Consider the following 12,776-nt stretch of genomic DNA (forward strand, 5'->3'; position numbering starts at 1 on the left):
GACTTCCGTGGTGCTGAATTTGATTCCACAAGTGCAATGTGAAATAGAAAACACAAATAGTCCAAATCCGACAAATCGTTTTGAAAAATAAATTTGAAATCAAAATGCCAAAAATGGACTGTTTTGCCAGATACAGAGTCGCCACCTAAATATTTTATTTTTGAAAAATTTAGGAAACCCAAGACTCTTGCCAAAGGCCATTAGTCTGTTATGACCAAAATGTCTCAGCTCGGGAACTTAGGTACGAGAGGGGAAGGTCATAAATTGAACACCCCTGCTCGCCCGATTATAGATCGACCTCTACTATTCATGATGCGTTTCTTATTTATATTATATGCTCTTGTTCCGGTTATTGGCTACTTTTACTATATGATGCGCACACACAAGTATAGACTAATTTGCTCAATTTGGAACAATCCAATTTCATGTTTGCTTTGCAAAAATGGTTTGCCACTCAACAGTGGACTTAAAACTCACATTCATTGAATTATTCCAATTCAAGGAACAAGCCTTCATCCATAGGCATTCAAGCAGTTATATTATTTAAGCACATAGCCTCATGACAAGCATGCTAGTCATGGCAATCACTTACACTCATGCAAGATGCTAAAGCACTAAAAACTCACCTAATACTCCAAGCTAAGAGAAAACAAAAAAGCTAGAAAAAATGCATGATCCCTAACTATATAAGATGCCTAATGCAACACATGCAAAATACGACTAAATAGGCTCGAATATTAATGACATGATTTGTAACAACTTCATAGCATGCGTTTGAACATGTATTCACCGAAGTATTGAAATGACAATGCAGTTTGAATGATGAACCGAGCCCTCAGTACATGCAATACAACATGAATGGATGCAAGCATGAGTTGTGCTAATCAAAATATGACCCAGTCTAACCATCAAAAGCTGGAAAATAAAAAGGAGAAAGATGTGAAGTTGAAAGACATATATACACATATGCACACTTATTACAATATTGCCCTCGCGAACGAGGGGCGAATCAAAGTCCAAATGTCCAAAAATAACTAAACTATTACAAACCCGAATGAAAATAAATTAATTAACTAATCTAAGCTAATTAATTAATTACAACAATAAAATAATTAACTAATCTAGGCTAATTATTACAACAATAATCAATTAACTAACCAATCTAAGTTAATTAATTAAACTAACTAGCTATTCTAACCAGTTAACTAATTTATTCCAAACCAAATAAGTAATTAACTAAACTAGTAAATTAAGTACAAATTGAACTACTAATTAATTAAACTGATTAATTAATTACAGATCCAACTAGATAGTAACAAACAAGTATACTATTCTAGCTACTCTACCTTGGGAAGCGGCGAATGCACATGCACATGCTTAGTTTCCACCCGAAATGCCACTGTTTCGCCTCTGAAGGCCTCTGTTTGCACAGTAGAACACTGACATTGTGGCCCACTCTAATTTGCCCTATCAAAACCATTCTGAGTTCTGCATCAGTGACTAGCCAGCCATTGGTAAAGGCTGTCGGCCATCAGCCGGCCATGATTGAAGGTCGCCAGCCGTGGATGATAGTCTGCCGACCATGGAAAGCGGCTTGCCAGATACTGATGCACAGGTTCATCCTGCTACAACAGAGGACAAACAGAGCATATACAGGGTATTTCCAAATATTGTCCATACAATTCACCCTTCCTTTTCATAAACCAATCCAAGGAGTTGTGAACTTAGGCCACAAACCACCAATCCAATGAATTTTATTGCATGGTGGCTTGTGATTCAAGATGTGCAAGTTCAATAAATGCAAAACACAACACACAAGAACCATCACCCTATCAAGCAAGATCAAGGGCCATGAAGACCTAAGAAAATGACACATTTCATCACTTTTGAGTATGAAATGTTCCATTATCCTTGTGTTCAAATTAACGCCCGATTTGAACACATGCAATGCAACACAAAAATGCTTATCTTGCCAAGTTTTACTTACCAATTTTGTTTACACATTTTAATTACCAGCCATTACTTAATCAATTAAGTCCATTGGTGAGTAAGTCCTCTAAAAGCAAGAGAAGTGTCAAACAAGGGATAATTTAAGGCATGAGAGAAGCTTCATGTCGTTGGTAATAAACCTTCAAAAGAGGATTAAACCATTAAGCAATGACCCTCAATCTCAAGCTTAAACTATCCTAAGGTTGAAACAACCCTCAAAGCAAATGAAAAAGTGAAGAAATGAGGGAGATTGAAAAGTTATTTGTGCTGAAATTACATGCAAAACAATACTAAAACATGCAATCAACTCAAGTAAATAGTGTTTAAAGGCCCAAAGCACCAAACTAGTAAAGAGATTTACACTACAACTATGCAAAACAAGACTCAAATGATCCAACCAGACCAAAATAGAGCTAAAACGGTTCAAAATAAAGACTAAAACATGCTGGAATTAAGCTACATTAAGCTAGAAAAACATGCTAACTTATAAAGCTAACTAGGCATGCAAACAAGACACAATGAGGGGAGGCTAATCCCTCCAATTTTGGACTTCAAAATATGTTTTTTACCACTAAAAATACTCTAAAATTCAGTGGTTAAAAGCCCAAAAAAAGTCGGTTTGAAAGTGTTAAAAAAAAAAAGTACAAAAGCTCTACAAACAAAGAAGAAAGAAAGGTGAACCACCTCCTAACTCAAGAAGGCCTCAAACCACCATTTTTAAACCATATAAACAGAGTTTTTTGGAGTTCAAAACTAGCTCAAAAATAGTACAAAAAGATTGAAAAACAAGTACGGAAATTAAGCTTAGAAGATAGGTGTTATACCTCTTGACACCAAGATGCAATTTAAGCAACAATTCAAGCCCAAAACCTCTTTCTAGAGCTCAAGGATGACCTCAAGTAACCTCAGTCCAAAGACTAGCAACTTTGGTTAAGGATTGATAGGCAAACTCAAAGTGTATCTCAACTTGTATGCACAAAAGTGAGAGAGAGAGAGAGAGAGAGAAATGTAGAAAGAGAAGGAGAATTTTGTTCCAAAATTTCTAACATTTCCAAATGAGGGAGAAGGTCCCATATAAATAGAAAAAACAAGTCTCAGCTGAGTTAAATCCATTCATATACATGTATGGAGATGGAGTGGGTTGTGGAAACAGTTGGCACAGCTGTCACCAAAATATCTACGAAAAGAACACTAATGGCCGGCACAGGGCCAGCAGCCACCATCACTAGCCGGCAGGCCACTCAAATGGCCGACTGGTGGCCGACAAACACCACAGGTGGCCGACTGGCCACCAAAGTTTGCAGAAAACCAAGTTTTGTTCCAAAACAAGGCACAGAAAGAATAGGGTTTGAAGGCTCAAAGAGATGACATTCCGCCGAAGACTTCGGGCAGTAAAACAAGAGCATACTGATTCATTATCATCGGGTGCATAAACGATAACGCCCAAGTCTTGAAGACGGTCAAAAATGGGATATCTACAGTTGCCCCTCTTTGATAGAACTCGAAAGTCATGCAATGACATGAGTGAATGTCAAAACCCGAAAACGACCCACTTTGACAAGGCCGACGACTTGGACAAACAAACAAGACAAAAAGCAAATGGTTGCGCACACAGGCTGCCTACAGATCCCTTTGCAGGGAATCAAACCAGCGTAGTTCAGGGGCAAGATGCAAATGATATGCACAGAAATATTTTGAAAGCTGGACTTACACGCTTCGCAAAGCCGGCTATTTGGAAAATGCATAATCATGCAAGAATGATGAAAACGAATTAGTTTACTGCTTCTCCTCTTCGTGCTTGGGTGCTTCTTTGATCTCTTCTGCTCCATCATCCTATAAATAGGTCCAATAATGCATGAGTTAAAACAATACATTGATACATAACCAAAAAGAATGAAATGTAAAAGGTACTAAACTTGCATGTCTGAGGTCCACAAAGTTAGATTATCACGAAGGAGTTGCATTATCAAAGTCCAGTCCTTGTATGAATCCTCTCCCAATGTGCCCAACTTTGCAATGGCTTCATCAAAAGCCTGATAGAAATCGGATTCCAATTAGAAACAGGCACTAGTTACTAATAAATTAAAAATAACTCATTCATTAACCAACTATAACAATAGAACTATCAAAAGGGCACCATAATTATTCTTGTAAGGAGCATTCGTCTAATTACTCTTTGTTGGGGCAGTTTCTCATTTGCTCACTAGTTTGGTTCATGAAAAAGAAAACTTTTGGTTCTTAAGAGCCCTAGACACAAGTCACACAACAATTTTAGTTATACCCTAGGCCCACATTCATGAAATGAATCTACTTAACTAGAATGAAGTATGGATTATAAAGTACAAATATGGCTACTTTTAAGCAGAGGACCCACATGTTGTCCCCGTATTTAGTAAGCATCTGAATTATACAAAAAGGGTCGCGATAAAATTCAGGTCAAAAAATGTGCAAAAGAAAAGTGAACTCGTCATGTCCTTCCCCAAATTAACATTGAACCTTGATTAACAAAAAATTTCAGTCATTAATATCCTCTTTTTATCTATAGAGACTAAGATATGTTTCTTCACCTGTTTTGCAAGGCTGCATGCTCGATCAGGAGAATTCAAAATTTCATAGTAAAGTACAGAGAAGTTAAGAGCCAATCCAAGCCGAATTGGATGTGTTGGAGCCAACTCTGTATTTGCTATTTCCTGCAAAGAGAACATTGAAATCAAGATGGAAACAATAAATAACAAGAATGAATCACAATATCAAAACAAAGAAAGTTATATAAAACAACCCTAAAACCTAATCTAATTTTTACCATTAGAGAGAGCACAACATTTGCAATATAAAAAGAAAAATCTACAAAACTGCATATATAATAAAAGACAAAAGTTTTCCCACAGATCAAAGAAATGTTTAGTTCTTAAACTCCACAGACGCCATGTGCCAATACGTTAGCATTTAAAGGGGAAGGGTGGGGTAAGGGCATAGTTGTTAAAGGCTCACGGCGCACTAAGGTGTAAAAATCTCCCAAAGCCTAAGCGAAAGGCACAACATAAAACGTGAGCATGAAAGAAGTAAAGTGCACGTGACATAAAAATGAATATTAAATATACACTTGCAAGCATAATTGTCAAATCAGGATTCGTATCGAGAATCGAAATGGTCTCGTACCAAATCGCGAAGCGAATCGAATCGAATCGGGAATCATAAAGATTCAGTCATTTTTTTTTTAAATTACTTAAAAACATATATTTAGACATTTAGATGTTATATATATCTTGTGAATATGAAATATTTAGACTTAAATTAATAAAATTGTTATTTTGAATGATAATCATGTAGTTTAATAGGTAAAAAGTTAATCACGTAGTTTGATAATCACGTATTTTGAATATGAAATATCTTGTGTGTGTGTGTGTCTCTCTCTCTCTCTCTCTTCTTCTTTGACTTCGTCTTCTCTTCCTCTCTGTTCTCCTTCTCTGCATTCTATTTATAAATGATATTAATATAATAATATATAATAGTATTCTTATTATATAATATTATTCACTCCAAAAAATATTGTATAATATAATATAATATACCATAAATAATATAATTTATTTTATGCCTAAAATAATTTTTATTTGTTATTTATATTTTATGTGTTATTTTTTTTAACAAATTTGTTATTCCTTTTTTTTAACTCATCTTCATATAATAAATATATTTTAAAACAATAAGTATTTAATGTATTCTCATACCCGTATCTAAATTTGGATCCATATCCACGTATCCTCAATTTTTAATTTTGAAATGTCCGACCTCTACATACGCACCCACACCCGATACCCACACCCGAGTCCGTGTAACGTAGCTTGGCATAGAATAAGGCACTTTCTTCGATGCTTGCAATGTAAGAGGGCATTTTTTGGATCCTAAGGATGCCTTTAGTGGTTAGTAGTGGATAGGATTTAGTTTTTTATTTTTATTTTTTATATATATATAATTCTTATCCTAATGTTTCTAACAAAATATGAATTTCTTATCCCAATGTTTCTAACAAAATATGAATTTATTTAATTTCTATAGTGAAAAAAGATCCATATAACTAACCCCACCTAAATAGGTCTAAGACTTCGTTTCATATTATTTGGTTACCCTAATGTTCATATTCAAATTAAATTTTCAATTGAGCAGGTCAGTAGCACCAGCAATCAAAATGATTTGTGCTATATAGACACTTAAAATGTGTTGTGTAGTGTAACTATGTCATGCTTGGTCCTTGATTGTCAAACAAAAGGGGAGATCAGGTTCCTAGTTCACTTGGATACCTTTCAATGCCTAATATATAAACACTCTTCGTATTTACACTTCAAAGATCAAATCAAATCCTGTGCCTATCATTTTAAGATGAATTCGACATTCAGACAAACATGACAATCTGACATGAGACAAGATTTATTTCAAAGCATCGAGGTTATTTGGTGGTCTTGGAGCAATGTTCTACACCATCCTTCACATAACACTCGTCATCTTGTATATATAAAAAACACACACACACAAAAGTCATGAGTCCCTCTATTTTAGCCAACAAAAACCAAGTCAAGCACCACAAGACCACCGTATAATTTTTCCTACAAACTCTTTTCAATTCCTAATATGTGAACAATCAAATCAAAACCCATGTCCTGACATTTGACAATGAGATGAATTTGACAGTCAGACGTACACCAGCATGGCATCACCGACACGGGACTAGATTTATTTCAAAACATCTCACAACTCACGCTGACCTAACAATTATTACAAGATCAATATTGCAATATTGACACAAAGGGAGACAGCTACATAAAGCAAACAAAAATATTCCAATCATACCAAAATAAGCCATGAATTGAATGCAAACCAAAATCTAACAACACAATCCAAATTCCAACACCACACATCCAACAATCCATAGTATTTCTTCATCAAAGCAGAAACTAACACACACTACTTTCATAAAACTTGCAATATAAAATAAAAGGCCATAAAAACAAAATGCCTCTCACCAAACCCCAAATTAATTAACATTTAACAGAAACATAAATCAATAAAACCCTAATCTGTCCTAATCATAGCAAAAATTCAGCTTGAAGAAAACCTAAAAAAATCAAATTGAAGTACAATAACAATAAAACAACCCTAATTTCTCTCAATCACAACAAAAATCATGCAAACAACAGATCAAAATGCAATCAAATCACAAACCTGCGGTGCCTTGTAGGCATTGAGAGTGTTTTCAGCGGCCTCCTTTCTCTCACCACCAGTTTTAAACTCCGCCAAATACCTATGATAATACCCCTTCATCCTCAAATAAAACACCTTCGAATCTCCAGACGTAGCCGAAGGAATCAACATCAAGTCAAGCAATTTCAGAATACCGTCGCAGATCGATAAAAGCTCGGACTCGATCTTGGTCCGATACTCCTTGATCGTTCCGACATGGTCGGCATTGCTGCGAGACTCCTCATTCTGCTCGATCGGAGATATGATCCGCTACGAGGCGCGGGGGGCTCCGATGACGTTCTTGTAGGCGACGGAGAGGAGGTTGCGCTCCTCGACGGTCCTCGGAATCGCAGACGGCGGCGGAGACTTTCTCCATGAATTCGACCATCTCTTCGTAGCGCTCGGCTTGCTCGGCAAGTTTGGCCATTTAGACGTTGTCTTCGCGTGGGGTTGGGGTCGCCATTGGAGGGGGATTTGGATGAGATCTGAGAATGGAAAAAGGGGGATTTGATTTGAATGAGGGAAAACGAAAGAGAGGAGGAGTTGGAGGGGGAGAGAGAGAGATATTGGCTACAACCAAGGTTTTAAAAAGCGGCCGCAACCGTTACGTAACCCCGTTACGTAACGGTTTTGGCAGTTACCACCACCCGTTACGGCCGCTTTTGCAGTGTGATTGAGATTCACAGGTATGTCAGTCGTAGCGGCTGCCATAGCGGTCATAACGGTGCCGTAATAGCCGTAACGGCCTGTTACGCACCGTTACGTAGCGGTTCCAAACTGTTTCTTTCAAAAAAACACACAAAAAAAAAAACTAAAAATGGGGGAAGAGAGATAGAGAAAAGAGAGAAAATAAAGAGAGAAAATGAAGGAACAAGAGATAGAGAGAGAAGAGAGAAGAGGGAAGATGAAGAACATGTTATTGATTTGTTGAAGCTGTAAGACCTATGTTATTCTATTTAGCTACTATCACTAATCCATTTTGTTTGTATGTGTCTTATCTATATATTGTTTGAAAATAATAATAATAATAAGTATGGTTATTATCTATTTGGCTTGGTTAAAATATGTATATATATATATATATATATATTCAGGCTCTTATTTATTGTCTTATTTTTATCATTGTTTATCTTATATATAATAGTTAGTGATTGATTTTTTGTATAATATAAAGTCATTAATTATTAAAAGAAAATGTAAAAAACTCAGTTTATAGTGATTTAAAAATATGAAATATATTGGATCATACTTAAAAATTTACAAAAATTTATCAATATTTATTTTTAACCCAATAAATATGATCATGGAAAAAAAATATGCGTATCGATAAGTTTTTTTCAAATTGTGCAAAAAACAAAAAAATTCACGGTTTCGGTTACCGCAACCGTTACACTACGGCCTTTACACCCCGCAACCGCAACCGTGTTACCGTCACCGTTACGGCGACTGCAACCGCTTTTCAGAACCTTGGCTACAACACAATCTAATTGTTGGTACTTTACAGTGGTGGGACGTCTTGGGTCAGGGGATCGGACACGTCAGTATGATTTAATGTTTGCGTTGACGATATTGTTTGGTTTGATTTTTAAATAAGTAGGAATAAAAAAAAATAATAATGAAATTAATATTATAATGTGTACTTAACTTAAGTGGTATGAGTTCTCGTATGGTCATGGGTTTAAATCTTACCTATCTCTTTGTTTAATTTTTTTTTAAAAATAAAAAATACAGCCACATGGCATGAGGAGAGTAAAGTTTCAGGACACCATAAGAGGTGTTCACTTTTTTAAAAATAAAAAATACTGCCACACGACATGAGGAGAGTAAAGCTTCAGGACACCATAAGAGGTGTTTACTTTATAATAGTACTAGCGGACGGGCACACGCGATGCGTGTGCAAACTCATTTGGAAACTCAATTAATAAAAAATTTAATACATCCTCATTCAGTTTTTTTTTTAAATTTATATATTCAATTGCATAATTTTTTTTTTTGAATTTAATATGATATATATACACACATTCCCAGAACCAAGCAATTCAAGCCCTTACCTTCTTCGAGACAATGCCGCTCGAATCTCTCACCTTTCTCCGTCGAATTAAAACGATATGTATTGGTATTAGCAACATAGTATATCATATTTCAGCCGAAATATTGGTAAAAGTCGGTATCGAAAGTAAAATTTGAATATGTATTTATTGATATTTGAAACGCTAATTAAATCTAATATAGAACTAAATGGAAAGTTGATAGATCCCTATCAATAGATGACAAAACCAACTAAACATGTCACGTGGGTATCCAAAGTCTAAAATCTCAATTAGGTACTTCAACAATCTAATATAGAAGTAAATGGAAAGTTGATCCCTATCAATAGATGATAAAACTAACTAAAAATATGATTAGAGTAAGATTATGCTAAGAAAAGAAGAACAATTCATAAAAAAATTCAATAGATAATTGACAACAGCAACATGAAAAATACTCAGCACTCTTGGGAAAAAAACACACACACACACACACACACACACACACACAGACAATAAATTCAACAAAACCAAACAGGTCTGCAAATTCGAATTCATATAAAGAACGACAGAGAACAAAGAGAATAAACAGAATATATCTAAAACCCTGCCTAAAACATCACAGAATTATACCCAAAAAAAAAAATTATAATCTTTACGGGTGAACAAAGAAAAACGAAACCAAACCCAATTCAAATAAGAAAAATCAAACCAAACCCAATTCAAAAAAGAAGTGATTATGGAGACAGAAAAACTGATTAGAACAATACCCAGAAATGTTAAATAGATATAGGAAAATAAATGTTGACTTGGGGGAGTTGTAGATTTGTGGAGTATGTACCAAAATTTTTGATTGCTTGAGAGTAAAGAAAATTACAAAGATGAGGGAACAGAATGAGCACACGCAGGTGTATCTGAGAGAGATAATAATCGCAATTACTTACTTTTTTTTGTTTAATTTTTCCTGAGAAAATGGGGCGTTCAAAATGGCGCAAACCTCTATGCAGTTTGAAAGCCCTTCTCTCTTACCATTGTTGTAACGCCCACAAAATAATAACATTAAACCCGACAAATAAGACATGCATTGATATTCAAAAGTTCCACATTCTTTCATTTCTCAGAGTTTTATTACAAAAAGTATTACATGTTAACAACAAAAGCAAATGCCCTACAGGCTTACAGCTTTCCAAGTTAACACTTGGTTACAACAAAGAGTACTATCTCATATACATTAAGCCCTTGGCTTGTATTTACATGTAATACATCAAAAAAGTAAAACGACTACATTATGTCCGCCTCTAGCCTCCCAAGCTATGTCCTTGGAGGTGGCATGCTTCCTGCACCTGAAAATGATGTTCCCATATAGGGTGAGCCATAGCCCAGTAGAAATACACTAAACCAACCATGAACAATGACTAAAATATTAGCAAGTGATAGATGGCCAACACTGATACAATCACATAAATCACATATTTATGTCATACGACTTATGAGTCCAAGTTACCTTTCATTTTCCCTTTTTCAACGGATAGGCATATAAGCACTACCCACATTCTCAACAGATATGTATAACAACAATATCCACAGATAAGCATATAAGCTATATCCACATTCTACAACAGATATGTATAACCACAATATCCACACATCACAAAGATAAGCATATAAGCTCTATCTTCACTTCTTTAGACAAGCATATGAGTTGTATCTACGGAGTTCATCCCCTATCTTCTCCCAACACTATCCGGTTTAGAGGTACATCCCATATCTTCCCCTAAACCGCGGAGTACATCCCCCATCTCCTCCTCTACACATAACGTATACAAACACGATGGTTCTATATACAATCACTCAATACATATAGTTAATGTATTCTATCAACCGTCAAGTTCCATGACACACTTCATTGATTAGCTTCAGTTTGCCTAATCATCATGCATTGTCTACAACAATCACGACTATCCTCCACCGATAGCCCAAAGCAGTTATTTCTAAACAGAAAATAAATGCACAATGGATATTCAATCAACATTTCATTTCCTCATTTCTCACAATTAATTATCCCAATTAATTAAACAATGTAATTAGGTCAATTCCCATAATTAACATTCCAACCCTTAGGTCCCATTTTCATCAATGATTTAACATTTATTCCATTTCTCTATTCCAAACATGCATCTAGGTTTATTATGAATAAAACCCCGACTTTTGTAAAATTACACAAAAGCCCCAAACTTTCACAAAATTTACCAAAACAACCCCAACATCTCAAAATACCAAAATTTAAAGACAAAATCCATAGAGAGGAGTAGGGTATCCCTACCTCGAAGTTTAAGCCAAAAAGGAGATGAAGACTAGAAGATCAACGTGTTCCAAATCCCAACTTTTTCAGATTAAAACAAAGCTCTCAACGTCCTCTATCTTTTTAACAAAAGCCCTAGGCTAGATTCACACTCTAGGGAGATCAATTCTTAAAGAGAATATAAGTGTAGAGAGAGAGAGTCTCGGATCTAGGGTTTGATAAAAAAAGAAAGTGAAAAAGTGATGTTCAAAACGCTACTGTCCGCTGATATAAAACACGCTCGCTCGAGCGAAGCCTTTGTCGCTCGAGCGACCAGACACAGAAAACTCTCGCTCGAGCCAAGAAGTTCTCGCTCGAGCCAAAAACTCAAAAGTGCGCTCGAGCGAAAGAATGCTCGCTCGAGCCAACAACTCAAACCCTCAGGTCTGCAACCTGAAGCACGCTCGAGCGACAGACCTCTCGCTCGAGCGAAGAACAAACCAGACCGCTCGAGCCAAGAAAAGCTCGCTCGAGCCAAGAAAAGCTCGCTCGAGCCAAGAAACACAACTCTCAGGTCCAGAACCAGGAGCAAGCGCTCGCTCGAGCGAAGCCACTCTGGCTCGACCCACCAGACACGAACTCATCTCTCGCTCGAGCGACAACCTCCTAGCTCGAGCGAAGGGCCAAAAATCTGGGCAGCAACACTAGGCTCCCAAACACAACCAACCTGAAACAAACCTGCCCAACACATCCTATAACTTAATATACCAGTTAAGAGGATGCAAACAAGATAATAAACAACTACCAACATCCACGGACACATGTCCGGATCACTGTATAACAAGGGTAAACCCGGGATCGCTATAATTGTTGAAACTGATTTAGAACTGCTGTGCAGTTTGAAAACGTGGGGGTTGGAATTGGTTGGTTTGAATTTATCATGTTATCCTTAATTACAAACTGATATTAGAGTAAAATTAATGTAATTATTTAAGAAGTTATGGTTATTTTAGGGAAAATGGGGAAAAAAATTCTAGGCAAGGCTTCAGGACACCAAAATTCCTGTTGACTTTTAATAATAGTATAGATAGTGGGTAGCACACACAATGTGTGTGCAATTTAAATAAATAGGAATAAAAGAAAATAATAATGAAATTAATATTATAATGTGTACTTAGCTTAAGTGGTATGAGTCCTCATACTTAAACCCATGGTCATGGGTTCAAGCCTTGCCCATCTCT

General features: G+C 36.1%; 1 pseudogene across 1 annotated transcript; it reads right to left on the reverse strand.

Annotated features, from left to right (window-relative positions):
• Window positions 1–922: 922 nt before the first annotated feature.
• On the reverse strand, window positions 923–7,785 carry LOC114259661 (14-3-3-like protein C; annotated as a pseudogene). The gene is made up of 4 exons (XR_014347400.1): window positions 7,210–7,785; window positions 4,557–4,679; window positions 3,906–4,022; window positions 923–3,822 (listed from the first exon to the last, which is right to left on the reverse strand). The product of XR_014347400.1 is annotated as a 14-3-3-like protein C (transcript).
• Between the last annotated feature and the right edge of the window lie 4,991 nt (window positions 7,786–12,776).

The sequence above is a fragment of the Camellia sinensis genome, chromosome 12 (assembly GCF_055761805.1).
Source record: "Camellia sinensis isolate YWXY chromosome 12, ASM5576180v1, whole genome shotgun sequence".
In the NCBI taxonomy this organism is placed as follows: domain Eukaryota; kingdom Viridiplantae; phylum Streptophyta; class Magnoliopsida; order Ericales; family Theaceae; genus Camellia; species Camellia sinensis.